This window comes from Oxyura jamaicensis, chromosome W, assembly GCF_011077185.1.
Source record: "Oxyura jamaicensis isolate SHBP4307 breed ruddy duck chromosome W, BPBGC_Ojam_1.0, whole genome shotgun sequence".
In the NCBI taxonomy this organism is placed as follows: domain Eukaryota; kingdom Metazoa; phylum Chordata; class Aves; order Anseriformes; family Anatidae; genus Oxyura; species Oxyura jamaicensis.
This window is the reverse complement of record NC_048925.1, coordinates 492914-510978: the sequence shown is the minus strand read 5'-3', so window position 1 is coordinate 510978 and position 18065 is coordinate 492914. Positions and strand designations below refer to the sequence as shown.

The 18065-nt window shown below is 44.2% G+C and overlaps 1 long non-coding RNA gene across 1 annotated transcript; it reads right to left on the bottom strand.

Annotated features, from left to right (window-relative positions):
• Positions 1–11227: 11227 nt before the first annotated feature.
• Positions 11228–14015, bottom strand: LOC118155648. Its single transcript, XR_004745929.1, has 3 exons — positions 13888–14015; positions 11274–11275; positions 11228–11238 (listed from the first exon to the last, which is right to left on the bottom strand). It is a non-coding gene; the product is annotated as an uncharacterized LOC118155648 (long non-coding RNA).
• Between the last annotated feature and the right edge of the window lie 4050 nt (positions 14016–18065).

Sequence of the window (18065 nt, the reverse complement as noted above, 5' to 3'; positions counted from 1 at the left end):
CGTTTCTCTCCCCCATCCCAGAGAGGGAGGGGGGAGGGTGAGCGAACAGCTGTGTGGTGTTTAGCTGCCAGCTGGGTTAAACCACAACATTGATTAACATGCTTAACACCAGAGCTAACTTGGTTTACCGTTTTAGACCTGAATGATGCCTTCTTTTGCCTCCCTCTCCATGAAGCCAGCCAGAAAATCTTTGCATTTGATTGGACAAGCCCTAAGAGTGGGCACAAAACACAGCTCACATGGACAAGGTTGCCTCAGGAATTGAAGAACTCACCCACCTTGTTCGGAGAACCACTTGCAAAGGCATTGGAGACCTGGGAAGCCCCATCAGGAGAAGGAAGGCTGTTGCAGTATGTAGATGACCTCCTCATAGCCACCCAGACAGAAGAAGCATGTGTGGCCTGGACAGGGATTGCCCTGGGAATACTAGCACAGGACCTGGGCCCATATCGAAGGGCAGTTTCTTATTTTTCTAAGCAGTTGGATGCTGCCTCCAAGGGATGGCCAGGATGCCTCAGAGCCATTGTAGCAATGGTGTTAAATATCCAGGAAGCACGCAAGTTCACCTTGGGACAGAAAATAACTGTGCTAGTGTCTCACACAGTGTCTGCAGTGCTGGAAGTGAAAGGCGGTCACTGGCTTTCCCCACAAAGGTTCCTGAAATCAGCAGAAACCAAGGGGAGCCAGTACACCATGACTGCCTGAACACCATCGAAGCTACCTACTGCAGCCGTAATGATCTGAAGGACACTCCTTGTGATGATGTGGAAATACGGGAGCAGCCACGACATCAGCGGAAAACAACTTGCTGGGTATGCAGATACCACTTGCAAAGACATAATAGAATCTGGACCTTTCCCAACGGATGCCTCTGCAGAAAAGGCTGAGATAATTGCTCTGACCGTGCCTTAGAAAAACCAAAGGCAAGATACACATTTGGGGTTGTACATGTACATGGAGCCATCTGGAAAGAAAGAGGACTGTTGAACTCGCCAGGAAAAAAAAATCAAACATGCAAAAGAAATAATGAGATTATTGGAAGCAGTTCAGCCGCCTGAAAAGGTAGCAATAATTTACATTAAGGCATACCAGAAAGTGAGCTCAGAATTGGAGGAAGGAAATAATCTGGCGGGCAGAGAGGCAAAAGAAGCAGAAGAAAATGAAGTAGCAACTGAAGGAGCCCTGATTCCAGATGGGCAGATTCCCCTTGAAGGTAAGCCTATAACAAAAAGGATAGAAAATTAATCAAAAGTCAAAAGGGAAAATATAACCAAGAGGGATGGGCTATTACCGAAGAAGGAAAGTGGAAGCTAGTTATCCCCTCCAATTTATTGTAGCCACTGGTAAAGGAAAAACACCAGAAAACTCATTGCGGAATAGACGCTTTGTATAACTATCTAATTGGAAAAATTATTGCCAGGAACATATATGCTACCATCACTCAAATAACTTAACAATGTGATATTTGTCTCCAGAGCAACCCCCAAAATACCCCCAAACCAAAACTGGGTCAAATTGGAAAAGGCCATGGGCCTGGGCAACAGTGGCAAATTGACTTTTCCGAACTTCCAAGAAAAGGGGGGTGTCGATATTTACTGGTGTTAACAGATACCTTTTCAGGATGGCCAGAGGCTTTCCCCAGTAGGGGAGGCCAAAGCCCGAGAGGTAACTAAGTCTCTTGTAGAGAAAACTTTGAAACCACAGTGGGAAGGACTATACCAGGTGCTCCTTACTACCTTCACCGCAATTAACATCAAGGAACAGAGTGCCTGGAGTCACCATTCTCGAGTGAAGAAAGCTCCAGAAGCCCCCTGGAAAGTAACACCGGGTGACGGTGAATTGAAACTAAAGCTCAGTCGAGCAAAATGAGGACGGGAATATTTAGTAATATAATTAGCATAAATTTAGTTAACAGAATCATTTTATTTTTGTGGCTTATAGTTGTAATTGTGATTCAAGAATTGGAAGGTGCCTATATGATAATAGAGAATAGTGAGTGGCCTTGGTCCGAAACCGTAACAACAGAGGATAAGAGCATTAATGGAAAGTTAGCAGTAATGTTTTTTTTTGCAAACAAATGGTGACCATTTACATACATTATCAGAATGGCAAAAATTAGGGGAAGAGTGGACACACCAAAGAACTGTAGGAGACAAAATTAAAATAGGGTGCTGAACGATTAATGAAACGACCGGGAGAAAGTAACAGGGATTTTAGTAAAACCGATTTCCAGAAGTGTCCAATAAGAAGGTTGTATCCACCCAGGTAAATTAGATTGTTGGTATAATTTTATATTAACGCAGACCATAGTAATTAGCTGGTTTTGGACTAATAATGGCTGGACAATATGGTCACAAGAGCAAGCACACCTCAGGGGCAGGACCCGAAGAGACTTAATTGGAATGCTAGGAACAGGATTAGGAGTTTTAAATGGGAATTGATTCAGAAATATTAATGAATAAGCTGGCCACAGCAACAAGTGTTTTGACAAAACTAAAACAGCCCCTACAATCATCCTTATTGGCATTGGGAACTAGCCAATGGCAAGTTTCAAAGGTGTTACCGAGATGGGAAAAGGCTGAAGACCAAGACCACAAACTAATAATAGATGCACTTAGTATGGTTCAAGATAATGTATCTTTAGCTCTTAGTTGTATACAAGCACAGTTATGGATGCAGGCAACAGCTGCCTTGATCTTTAGGGAAGGAAGTGAAGGCATTTTCCCGGCTGAAGTCTGAAAGACTGTTTGGGGCAATGCCAAGGATTTTGAGAGGAAGTTCCAGTCTTGGTGGACTCTGGTAAATTTTACCTATGATCCCATTGTTAATATGGCTACTGCCTTTGTGCTTACTATGCCACAGTTTATGCCCCATATCCACTAAGATTAAACCATGAGGAGACAGTGCTCTATCCCTCGGAGCATAGAACATGGGCACGGATGGGGAATGGGAAATGGCAGTCTGTAAATCTGGAATCATATGTTACCCGGGAACAACAAGGATTTATTTGTGAAAGCGACACAATTGATGCTCAGGCTGTATGTCTTGACACTGAGCAAGGTGTTTGCCACTTTGAAATTCATCCAAATACTAGTCAAAAGACTGTGCTTGTATATATTGGTCAAGGATGTGTGTGTTTAAGAACTGCTCGTGCTTTTGTAGAGGTAGATAAGGAAAACATAACTCTCCCTAGCAAAAATCATTCTAACTTTTGTATTTGTAACTTTGTTAGAATTGTCGGGTGTGCTTTTCTATAATTGGCACCAGTGGTATCCCACCAGTTGATCAAGTCTAACAACACAATATATAACAAGTTCTTACCTACACCTATTGGGATGCCCTCTTTGGATGGTCGCCAACTGCAACTGGGATTTTGAACACATTATATCACCCAATTATTGTTTTATTGATATTAGTTGGTATAAGTTTGATATTGTCTTTTTTAATGCTTGTTTGGAATTGGAAATTGTTACAATGAATGGCGATATTAGCTTCCTTGACGAAAGTATATGGCAAGGCATTGGGGGATACATATCATAGAGAATGGGAAGGAAAATTTTTATATAAAGTAAAAGAATTTACTAGATTTTCCAGAAAAGGGGGGACTGAAACATGGGATTAGAAATTAGAGAATGACTGATTAAGAATAAATATATAGACAACACTCATTACTTAATATGTGTTACATTTGCGATGTACTGGGCCTGTGCTGCGCTTAGGCCTCCAGATAAGCCCCTGGGGCCCCAAGAACCAGATCAAACCAACCTTATGGTTCGGACTGTGACCAAGGGCTCAGAGATAAGGAGGATTGTTTTTAAAAGGGCAAGATAAAGAATGTCAGACATGCCAGGCCTCGAGATAACAGGAGCCTCAGCGCCCACCAGAAGGCACTGCGCAAGCGCAGATGGGAGGAGTTTATGGAAATGACTTCTTGGAGCTAATCTTAATACTAAGCAGGGACAGGTTATGCATATGTATAGGTGTTCTGGGAAACCTCATGCATATGTAACTCTTTACTGTATATAAGAAAAAAAAGTTGCCGCGTTAGGGGTGCATGACTTTGGTGGGACTATCCCCCGTGCCGCCCAGCGCTGATTAACCATACCTACTTTACAGTCTTACTGATTGTGGAGTCAGTTTTCTGCGAGTCATGGTTACAGGATTCTCATGTTGTATCTGGTGTGCATTATGTATATTAGCATTCCTGTGGCTACCATATTCGGTACAGTATTTATTATTCCCTACTTCAAGGATAATATTTCCACACCCAGAGTCAGTACTATTGCCCCCTGAGTTTCCATCAGTGTTGTTTAAAAGGCACCTTTGATAACACATTATATTGTAGCCAGGATTATGTGTAGGGAACTGAACTTCAAAATCTATTCCTTCCTGGGACTGAGTATGATCTGTCATTTTCAGAAATCTAGAGAATCCAGACACAGTTGCTGCTGGAAATAGCAATCAGGGACAAGGCCTCTTCAGTTTTTCTAGTCATCTGGGTACAAATCCAACAATTATTCTGAGATAGAACTCGAGAGATGTTCAGGATTAATTGGAAATGCTGATTTTTCCTGCCATCCAATCACTAATCCATTGAGAATAGGTATTACTAAGATAAATTTAAAATACATCATTTCTATGTATATATACACCCCTATAATAATTAAGAAAATAATAAAAATCACAAACTAATAAGGATTCTTCTGGGGGGAATTAAATACCTCCCTTTCTCCCACTTCCAGGGAGTGTTCCCTGGAAACACTCCAATTCTGTGTAATTCAATCCCTTTTACTCATTAATTCATTAAGAAATCTTCTAAGGGGAAGTTAAAGGTTTACAATAGATAGTTTCAACAGTTTTAACCTTAAAAGTCTTTGTTAATGCAGTCTCTCAGGTATCAGGGTTAACTGATGCTTTTACCCAGGTATGAGTCCACCCTTTCTCAGACGTTCTTACTGTCGTCTCAGTAGTCAGGAGCACTTGGAACAGTCCATCCCACTCAGGTTGCACTTTCAGTTCTCTCCATGCTCGCATCAGAACCCAACTTCCTGCTCAGAATGGATGGATCAGGACTTCCAAGGGTGGGGTTTGAGGTAATGATCCACAAGTCCTGGGAGATGACAAAGAGGACGACAGCCTGAGTATATAGTTCTTAAGAAAATCATCTTTTGTCTCAAATTGAGGTAATTCATTCCCTTTGTCCATGTACAGCAATCCTATATAACATTTCATATGGTGGAACTCCCACATCTTTTCTTGGTGCAGTTTGAATTCGGAGAAGTGCCAAAGGTAAGCACTTCATTTGGGGAAGCCGAATTTCCAGAACTTAGTCAATTGCTTCTTTACTGTCTGATCTGCTCCACCCTTCCAGAAGAGGAAGGATGCCAAGGAGTGTGAAATTTCCCATTGATTCCTGGAGTCCACATTAGCCCTTGCAATATTTCTGACATAAAATGATTTCCTTGATCAGAGTCAATATTTTCAACAATTCCATACCTGGAAGTTATTTGTTCCAGAATTACTTTAGTTACTGTGTTTGCAGTAGCAGATACTGAAGGGAAATCTTCCACCCACCCTGACAAACAATCGACCAAGACTAATAAGTATTTAAATCTACCTGTTCTAAGGAGTTCTGTAAAATCTACCTGTACATTTTGGAAGCGTTGAATTCCTGGTTCTCGCCCCCATTTGGGCTGACTGCGGATAATTTTCCTATTTGCCTTTTGACATACTACATAAGTCCTGCATACTTGTTCAGCTGGAGTATATATATTCCTACACATACATATTTCCATAGCACAGCATCACACATTGCTTGAATTCCTCAATGACCCTCTTGACAGTTAAACAGTTGAATACAGTAAATAGTTAAAACATTTAATATTTGCCTCATTAGCACTTTATTCAGCATTTCTCTCCCCTCAGGGAGTATCTATTTTCCTTTGGACTTTGTGACTCCTAATTCCTTAAAAACCTCTTTCTCCTAAAACTTTTAGTTCTTTTTAGTTTTGAGTAAAGATATCTCAACAGTTCCCTGAATCCTCTCTGGATTTATTCTTTGTTCTCCCTCAGACACTAGATGCCCTTAATACTTGACTCCTCTTTCTATGAATTTTAATTTATTTTCCAATAATTTCAAGCCCTGTTTTCCCAGAAAGTTGAATAGTTTGCTAGTAGCTTCCTTCACAACTGTTTTCTCCTGTCCTGGCAATAAAAGATAATCCACATATTGTAACAGTAATGTGATAAATGATTGAGTTCCAAATAGGATTCCAATTAAAGTTTGCAATTTATTAGGCAAATAGAGGCAAGCAAACAGTGCTTGGTGCGCCGGGAGTCTCTGCTCCACTAAGACGCACACTTGTTACATCAGACAGCTGGTTTTTATGCTCCTAGACCAATACATATTCATCACTACTCCTAGAAAAGGCAGGGTTATTATAATTAGTTCCCGGAATCCGAACCCTCTCCCGGACGCATGCATATCAGTCTCTGGTGGTCCCTGTGGGGGTCGTTCGTGCTGAAGGCTCGTAGTCTTCCTCCCAGGCTTTGTCCTTCGGTCATCCTTCAACTCCCCCTTTCTCCTTATTTGGTGATCTCTTTGCCAGATATCAGAGGCTTGCGCAGCATCCCATGCAAAAGTCAGCAGTTTCCTAAAAACTCCTTGGTTCTCTTATCTCCCAGACCCAAGTCTCAATGTTTGCCCTTCAGTGTTTGCCAAAATTCTCTTAAATTGATTCCATTCCAAGTTTGAACTGGGACATGTGCAATTGTCTTCATTTCTTTTTACAAGTTCATTCACAGCTTTTCCTTCATCATCAATATCTAAACAGCAATTACTAAGGTTAAATTTTCCACAGACTCCTCCTTCTTGTGCTAGCAAATAATCTAAAGCTAAGCAATTTTGATACAAAGCAGTTCTCATCTTGGTATTTTGTTTTGCAATTAATCCGAGTGCATCTCCAGTTTTATTCACAACTATTTCTACTACAGTTTGCAACCTAATTATTCTATTAAGCATATCTATTGGGGTCCTATAGCCCCAGGATCCATCTTCTGCCCACGTAGCTGGATCATAATAGGCTATGATTCTCTCAGGAGGCCATTCGTCATCTTTCCGGTTCCTGATTTCATTTATGGCGCCTTTCTCTTAGCTCATCAGCTTCAATATACACTGGGACTCCTAATCACTCTCGCGGATTTATGGGTAACAGGAAAAAACTGGGTCTTATAGTTCCTAATACATAGGATCCTGTCCAATTATCTGGCAAATATTCATAAGCTAGTTTGCCACAAGTCCCCACTGTTGTTTCCTATTACCCTTTCCCATTGTTTTCCATACTTGGGGATTTCTTATGTTGCCCTCCATAGCCTCCCATGGCCATCATTCACCTTGATTTGTTCCATCACAAACAGAACAATTAGTTACGTTCAGTGATTTAGCAATATTTTCAGCTAGATTTACTAATAGATTTTTAGCAACTGTGGGGATTTCATATTTTACTCCTGTTTCCATTTCATGATAGAATGAGTTGAATAACAGTCTATGTTGCACTGACTCTCTTGCCCTTCCTTTGATTTCAATTTTGATAATTACACCCGGGTCTTGTCCTTTTCCATATATTTTAAGTCCCATTTTTGCACTTGGTATCCAGTGTTCTAAATTATAAAGGGTTATACTGACAGGGTTACAAGTCCGGTCTGTACAATCAGGGGAAGCTTTTCCATTTTCAATTTTGGCTTCTAATCTCATTCCCGCACACTGCTGAGGCCATCCCCAGCTGGGATCTATACTCCAACAAGCACAACCCCAATTTGAGGGTCCACAGTAATGATAACTCCTGTCCCACGGATCATCTCTTATCCAATCAGTGTAACATGTAGAAGCCACTGTTCCACCCTTTCTAGGACAAATGTACTTGGGCTGGTTACTATAATATCTCCTCCAACTCAGGCTTCCACAATCAGTACAGGGGTCTTCATCCATAATATCACAGGCATCAAAGGTTATCGACACTGAGGTATTCAGGGTGGTTACAATTTCACTTGTTCCAATTAATTTGCCTACTTTCAAATCTGTCTTCATTTCTACCCAATATTGATAAGGCAGTTCTTTTGGATCATAGCATACGGTCCTGTCACCTTCTCTGCTTAGAGCATACTGAGTTAGGTTAAAAATGCAGCTTCCTCTTTTCTGGCCTTTACAGTCATAGACAGTATGATACACCAATGTTTGGGAGCTCAACCATCCTTCTCTAGTAGTTACTATACATTGACTGCAGTGGTTGGCCATAGCTTGGGCCAAGAAACTCACCCCCAGTAGGACTAGAAGAGGTCCGGTAAGGGCCATAGTGCTCGGCAGTCACAGCCCAAAGGGGTTGCAGCCCTTGGCAGACCTTCCTAGCCACAGCACCAGTTCCCTATCCGGTCTTGCCCTCTTCCCTAATCTTAAAGGGGTGTACACTGCAGATAGCCTACTGTTACCTTCAGGGGATAATGCTTAACTGATCCTTGTTATTGATAATTCTCTTCCCTTAATAGGTATCTATTCAAGAGGTTCTCTGTTTACTAATTTTACAGGAGTAATTACAATAAAATTCCCACAGCAACTTAGCTTACACTCTTTGACATAGGCTTCTTCAAGTCCATCTGATAGTTTAGTTTCTCCTGGTTCCGATGTTACTTTCCACTCTTCCACTGGACCTTTTACTCATGACACGTGTCCATCCTCTCTCAGCAGTTCTCACAGCTGTTTCTGTAGTTAATAAAACAAGAAAGGGTCCTTCCCAGAGGGGAGATAAGCTTTCTTCTTTCCATGTTTTTATTAGGACCCTATCTCCCGGTTTTAATTGGTGAATTGCAAATCCTAAAGGTGGTGTTTGAGCCTTGTGATGGTTTCGCTCGGGTGGGTGACCGAGCTCCACCACAACCGCTCTCTCACTCCCCCTCCTCAAAGAGGAACAGGGAGAAAATACGATGAAAGGGGCTCAAGGGTTGAGATAAGGACGAGGAGATCGCGCAGTAATTATTGTGATGGGCAAAACAGACTCAGCATAGCGAGATAGTAAGATTTATTGCCTATTACGAACGAGCTAGAGAAGTGAGAAACAAAGGAAAGAAACCAAAAGCACCTTCCCCCCCATCCGCCCTCTTCCACCTCCTCCCCCCGAGCGGCACAGGGGAACGGGGGAATGGGGATTATGGTCAGACTATAGCGCTTCTTCTCTGCCGCTCCTTCTCAGTCACTCTCGTCCCTTGTGCTGTGGGGTCCCTCCCACAGGATGCAGTCCTTGCTGAACTGATCCGGCGTGGGCTTCCCACAGGCAGCAGCTCTTCAAGAACTGCTCCAGATATGGGTCCGTACCACGGGGTCCATCCCTCGGGAGCAAACTGCTCCAACCTGGGTCCCCCACGGGCAGCAGCTCCTGCCAGGTCACCTGCTCCTGCGTGGTCTCCTCTCCACGGGCTGCAGGTCCGGTCCGGAATCTGCTCCGGCAGGGGTCTTCCACAGGCCGCAGTCTCCGTCGGTGCAGGGCCACCTGCTCCACCGTGGTCTCCTCCACGGGCTGCAGCATGGAACCCTGCTCCACCGTGGTACTCCATGGGCTGCAGGGGGACATCCTGCTTCACCATGGTCCTCACCACAGGCCGCAGGGGACTTCTGCTCCAGCGCCTGGAGCACCTCTCCCCCTCCTTCTTCACTGACCTTGGCGCCTGCAAGGCTGTTCCTCACTCCTCTCACTCTCCCAGCTGCTGTGTGGTGCAGCGTTTTTTTTCCCTGTCTTAAATATGCTCTCACAGAGGTGCAAACAACATCACTTATTGGCTCAGTTCTGGTCAGCAGCGGGGCCCTTACCAAACATGGGGCAGCTTCTAGATCCTTCTCACAGAAGCCACCCCTATGGCCCCCTGCTACCAAAACCTTGTCACATAAACCCACAACAAGCCATCATCCCAGTTTCTCTTAGTTCTTTTAATCTTCTACCAGTGGTAATTATATATTTCTGGATACTACGATCCTCAACTACATTGTTCCCTAGGGGCATCCCTTGAGAATAAGGCATGCCATATAACATTTCATATGGTGATAATCCAGTCTCACTGTGTGGTTTAGTTCTAATGTTTAAAAGTGCCAATGGTAAGCATTTCGTCTAGGGCATTTGTGTCTCAATCATTAACTTAGCCAATTGTTGTTTTATTGTTTGATTCATTCTTTCTACTTTCCCCGAGCTTTGTGGGTGCCACGGAGTGTGGTATTCCCATGGAATACCTAATGATTGACATAACAGTTTTATTATTTTAGAAGTAAAGTGTGTGCCCTGATCAGAATCAATGTACTGGATTATCCCATATCTAGATATTAAGTGTTCTAATAAATTTTTTACCATGCTGGACCCTTCCTTTGCATGATAAAAGAACTATGTACACTAATCACTCTGTTTTTCTTAGATAGAAGGTTATATTTCATCATGCGGCCTTATCATTGTTCCATACTAACACGAATCAAATGAACACATTTCACAAGTAACACCTCCTCTGGAGGTTGGAATTACTCCAAAATCTGTTCTAGAACTTGCCCAAATAAATTGGTTGCCCTGTAAACCCCTGAGATAAAACTGTCCATCTGTATTCGTGCTTCCGCCCCATTTCAGGGTCTTTCCACTCAAAGGCAAATATATCTTTGCTCCCAGGGTCTGAGAGCACCCCATTAATAACACGTTATTCCAGCCTAACAATTTACTATTTGAATGCCCAATTTCATTATCAAATCCCTTACCAACAAATTAGTCTGCCTCGGGTGCATACAACAATTGCCTAGTGATCATTCTATCCCTAGTCCTGCAAGAGGGACCCTAAACCAGAGCAGGGGAGAGAGCGACCGTGAAGGAGTGGGGGAAATGAAGCACCACAGACTGACGGCAGCCCCTACTCCCAACCCCCCGCGCAACTCAGGGCAGGGAAGAGATGGAAGAGAGTGGATGGGGGAAGGTGCCCCAGCTTGTTTCTCTGTTTCTCACCACTCCAGCCCGCCAGCAATAGGTAATCAATTTTATTAATCTTTCTATGTTAAGTCTGTTTTGCCCATAACAATGATTGTAGAGTGATCCCCATTGAGGTACACTTGAGGAGCCCTTGAACTTTTTCATTTATCAGGGAACTAGCTTTCTGAAAAGCCCTGACTCCCCTATTCTGAATTTATAACAGCAATCTCTCCTCCTTCTTCCACTCCAGATATTCCTATTTGAAGTGGCCAGCCTGGCCACACTTAAAACATCTTCTCAAAGCCTGTGCCTGCTAGGATTTAGGCTGCAACACAGGTAGCTTTCCTTGCCTGCCATTCCTTCATCTCTCTTTCTCTCCTCTCCATCCTGGGCCCTCTGTCTCCCCCTCTGCCTCACTACCCAGTATGCTGTGAATACCATTTGTTTCGCTCTCTGCTTTTCCTTCTCATCTCCCATCCTGGCGTACACCTACCAATAAAAACAATAGACAATAAAAAAGATTTTTTATAGATATGTGAACAGAAAAAGGAGAACCAAAGAAAACATAGGTCCGCTACTTGATGGGGAAGATCTCACAAACAAGGACATAGGCAAAGCAGAACATTTAATGCCTTCTTTGCCTCTGTCTTCAACGCTGATGATGGGCTTTGGGACCCAGGGTGCCCTGAGCTGCAGGACCATGGTGGTGGGAATGACAAACTCCCAACCGACCCTGAAAGTGTGCGGGATTTACTGCTCCACCTAGATCCATACAAGTCCATGGGTCCAGATGGGATTCATCCCAGGGTGCTTAAAGAGCTGGCTGACATCATCGTGGGACCTCTCAATTATTTTTCAACGATCTTGGGAATCTGGAGAGGTCCCGGTAGACTGGAAGCTGGCAAATGTTGTGCCAATTTTCAAGAAGGGTAAGAAAGAAGACCGTAGCAATTACAGGCCTGTCAGTCTCACGTCAGTGCCTGGTAAAATTATGGAGAAGATGATCCTTGAAGTTATTGAAACACACCTGGGGGACAATGCAGTCATTAGTCCCAGCCAACATGGGTTCACGAGGGGTAGGTCCTGCCAAACAAATTTGATTTCCTTTTATAAGATCACCCATCTAGCCAACCAAGGGAAACCAGTTGATGTAATCTTTTTGGATTTCAGTAAAGCTTTTGACACAGTTTCCCACAGGATCCTACTGGACAAAATGTCTAGCATATAGCTAGATAAAAATATCATACAATGGTTGAACAATTGGCTGACAGGCAGGGCTCAAAGTGTTATGGTAAATGGGACTGCATCAGGCTAGCGGCCAGTCACCAGTGGGGTCCCAAAATGCTCCATTTTAGGGCCAATTCTTTTCAATGCTTTTATAAACTATTTGGATGTAAGACTACAAGGTGTTTTGAGAAAATTTGCTGATGATACCAAATTGGGTGGAGCTGTTGACTCCATCGAGGGTGGCGAGGCCTTGCAGAGAGATCTGGACAGATTGGAGAGCTAGGCAATCACCAGCCACATGAAGTTTAACAAGAGCAAGTGCCGGGTCCTGCACCTGGGATGGGGCAACCCTGGCTATACATACAGACTGGGAGACAAGACGCTGGAGAGCAGCCCCGCAGAGAAGGATCTGGGGGTTGTGATTGACAGCAAGTTGAATATGAGCCAGCAGTGTGCCCTGGCAGCCAGGAGGGCCAACCATATCCTGGGGTGCATGAAGCACAGTACTGCTAGTAGGTCGAGGGAAGTGATTGTCCTGCTCTACTCTGCGCTGGTGCGGCCTCACCTCGAGTACTGTGTGCAGTTCTGGGCACCACAGTACAAAAAGGATGTAAAACTGTTGGAGAGTGTCCAGAGGAGGGCTACAAAGATGGTGAAGGGCCTAGAGAGGAAGAGGTATGAGGAGCGGCTGAGGTCACTGGGCCTGTTCAGCCTGGAGAAGAGGAGGCTGAGGGGGGACCTCATCGCAGTCTACAACTTCCTCGCAAGGGGGAGTGGAGAGACAGGTGACCTATTCTCCGTAATCACCAGTGATAGGACCCAAGGCAATGGTGTTAAGCTGAAGCAGGGGAAGTTTAGGCTGGACATCAGGAAGAGGTTTTTCACCGAGAGGGTGGTTGCACACTGGAACAGGCTCCCCAGGGAAGTAGTCACTGCACCAAGCCTGTCTGAATTTAAGAAGCGATTGGACTGTGCACTTAGTCACTTGGTCTAAAATTTTGGGTAGACCTGTGTGGAGCCAGGAGTTGGACTCAGTGATCCTTATGGGTCCCTTCCAACTTGGGATATTCTATGATTCTGTGATTCTACCTTCATACTACCTACACTGTTCACTCCATCCTCCCACCTTCTGGAGCTTTTTCTGTTAATCTGGCCAGGCTTTAATCACCAAATAAATATTAAAAAGCTCTTGGGTTACCGGGTCCTCAGGATTCATCCCTGAGTACTTTCTAATTCTGACCCCAAGTCTCTCATATGATTTCTATGTTGTGGGTTGTTATTACTGCAGTTAGCTAAGTGGATATTTCTGCTCTATCGAAATTACTCTTGGTCTGGGGGGGGTGGGGTGGTGGTGTTAGTTCTAACATACTCTGGACTGACATTTCCCCCCCCCCCCCCCCAGAATACAAATTAGGCCTTAGAAACGGATTTAACTGTTCTGATAGTCTCAATTAAAGACTTCCATTTACTTCTTAAAACTCCTAACCTCTCTGCTGGTAAGGGGGGGGTGGCACTGGCCCCGCGTTGAGGAGACTTCGTTTATCCCCTCGCAGGACTACCAAGCCTCGCAGATCGGGACTCCACACTCGCTTTGCACTAAAAGTGCATCTCATTCACACTCCACACAAGAGTCTCCCCAAATCCAAACCAAGGCAAGATACAGTAAAGTTTCCCTTACCTCGGTCCGTGCACGGCTTCCCGGTCCGGGTTATCATCAGTAATCCCTGTGCCTGTTCCCGATCCGGGCTGGACTATATGTGGGCTGTGTCTGTGTATGTCAGTGCTGGCTTCCTTTCTCCCCAGAGCTTTGCAGAGCCTGTCTTCAAATTAACAGTCTCGGTCCTTTGCTGACCGTAATGAGATGACCCACAACCCCCAATGGGAATGCTGAAATCAGCAGGGTGCACCTTCCTGTCTGTGGTAGCAAGAAATCTTTGGCAGGCAACAAGATCCCGGACAAGCCCCCAAATTGTGAGAAAAATCTCAAATAATTTTCTTCAGACAGGACCTTCTGTGAAGCTATTTTATTCACGATTGCAATGGCGGGCGTCCTGTCAATCAGGAGCACATTATAGTAAACAAATCATAAGCTTTTATTCCCTATTACCCGATGCCTGATCACCTCCCGTTTCCTCATTGGCTGAGTACTACAGGTTCACAAGCTACTCGACGCTGCTCTATACCATATATGTACAATTTTTCTTTTTTTCAACCTTTAATTTCTACTTTCTTATGTTTTGAGAACTTGTGATCTTTGTTTTACTGTTCTCACACTGCTCCAACTTTGTTTCTCACGAGAGGGTGGTGATTGGGTGAGGGGTGAATGTACACAGAAATAGCCCTTTTTCCATGCATGCTTTTCCACTGCCTCATTTATCCTTATTGACACACAGGGATAGGCACCCCTGGCACTGCTCCTCCAAACCTGTGCCTTCTCGACATGCAAAGGCAAGCACCCCAGAACAATTCTCCCCAAACCTGCACCTTTCCACATACAGTGATACTCATTATTGTCACAAATCCATCCCCATAAACAGGGACAGATGCTCTCTCAATGCCCTTTTAACATATAGCCCTCGCATATAAGGAGGGCAAACACTTGCAACATAAAAAATCTCCCTGCCAAACTCACCAACACCTTTATTTACACAGGAATAAACCCTGCACAACCCACCAAAAGCTCTTCTCCACTAACGACCCCCACACACAGGACTTTTGAACAGCTTCAAGGATCTGCTTGGTAGAGCCTTATGGGATAAGGCCTTGGAGGGAAGAGGCCCAAGAAAGCTGGCTAATATTCAAGGATCACCTCCTCCAAGCTCAAGAGTGATGCATCCCAACAAAGAGGAAGTCAGGCAAAAATGCCATAGGAGGCCTGCATGGATGAACAAGGAGCTCCTGGCCAAACTCAGACACAATAAGGAGGCCTACAGAGGGTGGAAGCAAGGATGGGTAACCTGGGAGGGATACAGAGACATTGTCAGAGCATCCAGGGATGAAGTTAGGAAAGCTAAATCCCAAATAGAGTTGAATGGAGTTTTTGATAAGCTTCTATAATGAAGTCATCAGCCTGATGGGTGAGGGGGGAGCAGTGGATATTATCTTCCTAGACTTCAGTAAGAAACTTGACACTGTCCCCCATAAGATCCTCATAGACAAGCTGTTGATGTATGGGCTGGATGAGCAGACAGCGAGGTGGATTGAAAACTGGCTGAACAGATGCACCCAGAGGGTAGATGTCAGTGGTGCAAAGTGTAGTTAGAGGCAAGTAATGAGCAGAGTACCTCAGGGGTCCAGTCCTGTTTAACATCTTCACTAATGATCTGGATGATGGGGTAGAGTACACCCTCAATAAATTAGTGGATGACATGAAACTGGGGGGAGTGGCTGACTCACCAGAGGTCATGCTGCCATCCAGAGGGACCTTGATAGGCTGGAGAGGTGGGCTAACAAAAATCTCATGCAGTTCAACAAGGAGAAGTATAGAACCCTTCACCTGGGAAGGAACAACCCCAGGCACTAGCACGTGCTGGAGGCTACCCAGCTGGAAAGCAGCTCTGCAGAAAAGGCCCTGAAGGTCCTGTTGGAAACCAAGTCGATAGCCGTCTGAATATGAGCCAGCAGTGCACTCAGGTATCCAAGAAGGCATTCTGTCTTGTATCAGAAACAGCGTGGCCAGCAGGACTAGGGAAGTAATTGTCCCCCTGTACTGAGCTCTTATGAGGCTGCACCTCGAATACTGTGTTCAGTTTTAGGCCCCTCACAACAAGAAGGATGTTGAGGTGCCAGAGAAGTGTGTGTCCAGAGAAGGGCAACAAAGTTGGTGAAGGATCTAGAGAACAAGTCTTATGAGGAGCGGCTGAGAGAGCTGGGGTTGTTTAGCCTGGAGAAAAGGAGGCTCAGGGGAGACTTTATCATGCTCTAAAATTACCTTAAAGGAGGCTATAGTGAGGTGGGAATTGGTCTCTTCTCCCAAGCACTAAGTAATAAGGCAAGAGGAAATGGCCTTAAGTTGAACCAGCGGAGGTTTAGGTTGGATATTAGGAAAAATTTCTTCCCTGAAAGAGTTGTGAAGTATTGGAACAGGCTGCCCAGGAAAGTAGCTGAGTCATCATCCCTGGAGGTCTTCAAAAAGCATGTAGATGTAGAGCTTAGTGACATGACTTAACGGTGGACTTGGTGGTGCTAGTTTAAAGGCTGGATTTAATGATCAACGATTAAAACAAAACCCCTGTAGATCCTGCATCCTTAGAATCCTCAAATCAAGAGTGGATTCCTTGCATCTTGGACACTTCACATTTTAGTCAAGAAACAGTTATGCTCAATGCAAGGGCATTACATTCAGTGTAAGAGCAACTGTGTGAAAGTTAATGGTCTGATACACAGGCAGTCAAACAAGATCAGACAAGACCTTATGGTCTTTATGTATCATAAAAAGGATCGTAACACTACGAATTTCACATTATCCTTATTTGAGTCACTTTAAATTTCACAGCATTGCTAGCCAGTCAAAAAAGGTGATTCTCTCACTATATTTAGCATTGTTGTGGCCTCGCCTTGAATTTTGTGTGCAGTTCTGGTCTCTACAATATAAAAAGGACAGTAAGGTCCTTGAAAAAGTCCAGAAAGTAACATTTAACAGTACGGACTGGGAGAAGAACTCATTGAGAGCAACCCCGAGGAGAGAGACTTGGAGGTTTTGGTGGACAAAAAGCTCGACATGAGCCATCAGTGTGCACTTGCAGCCTAGAAAGCCAACTGTGTCCTGGGCTGCATCAAAAGAGGCGTGACCAGCAGGTCAAGGGAGGTGATTGTCCCCCTCTACTCTGCCCTCGTGAGGCCCCACCTAGAGTATTGCATCCAGGTTTGGGGCCTTCAGCACAAGAAAGATGTGGACCTGTTAGAGCAAGTCCAGAGGAGAGACAAAATCATCAGAGGGCTGGAACACCTCTCCTACGAAGAAAGGCTGAGAGAGCTGGGGACGTTCAGCCTGGAAAAGAGAAGGCTCTGGGGAAACCTCATTGCAACCTTTCAATACCTAAAGGGGTCTTATAAAAAAGTTGGAGAAGGACTCTTTACTCGGGTAGATAATGATAGGACAAGGGGGAATGGTCTTAAACTAAAAGAGGATAGATTTAGACTAGACATTAGGAGGAAATTCTTCACTGTAAGGGTAGTGAGGCACTGGAACAGGTTGCCAAGAGAAGTTGTGGCTGACCCACCCTTGGAGGTGTTCAAAGCCAGGTTGGATGGGACCTTGGCCAACCTGATCTAGTGGGTGGCATCCCTGTCTATTGCAGGGGGGGTGGAAATAGCTAATCTTTAACGTCCCTTCCAACCCAAGCCATTTTATGATTCTATGATATCCCAGCTTTTAACTCACTGTTTAAAGGTACTTTAAAAGTTACAAGTCAACACTGCCAGAAATACATATGATCCCTTATTGGTACACTTCTATTTTCAAATATATAATATTATTTGTTGGTAAAGTTATAATTGTGTACATGAGACAAAACTTAAGAAATGCATGGAGATTCATTGTTTATACATTATATTAGGTTTACGTGACAAGGATTTGGTAGCGGGGAAGGCAATACTTTAAAGGGGGCTTATAAAAAAGAGTGTGACAGAAGCAGACAGTGATAGGATTTAGATTAGATGTTAGATTTAGAAGGTTTAGATTAGATGTTAGGAGGAAATTCTTCACTCAGAGGGTGGTGAGGCACTGGAACAGAATGCCCAGAGAAGTTGCCCCATTGTCATGGTTTTGGCTAGGACAGAATTAATTTTCTTCATAGATATTCACATAGTTGTGTGTTTTGGATTTCTGATGAAGATAGTGGTGATAACATGCTG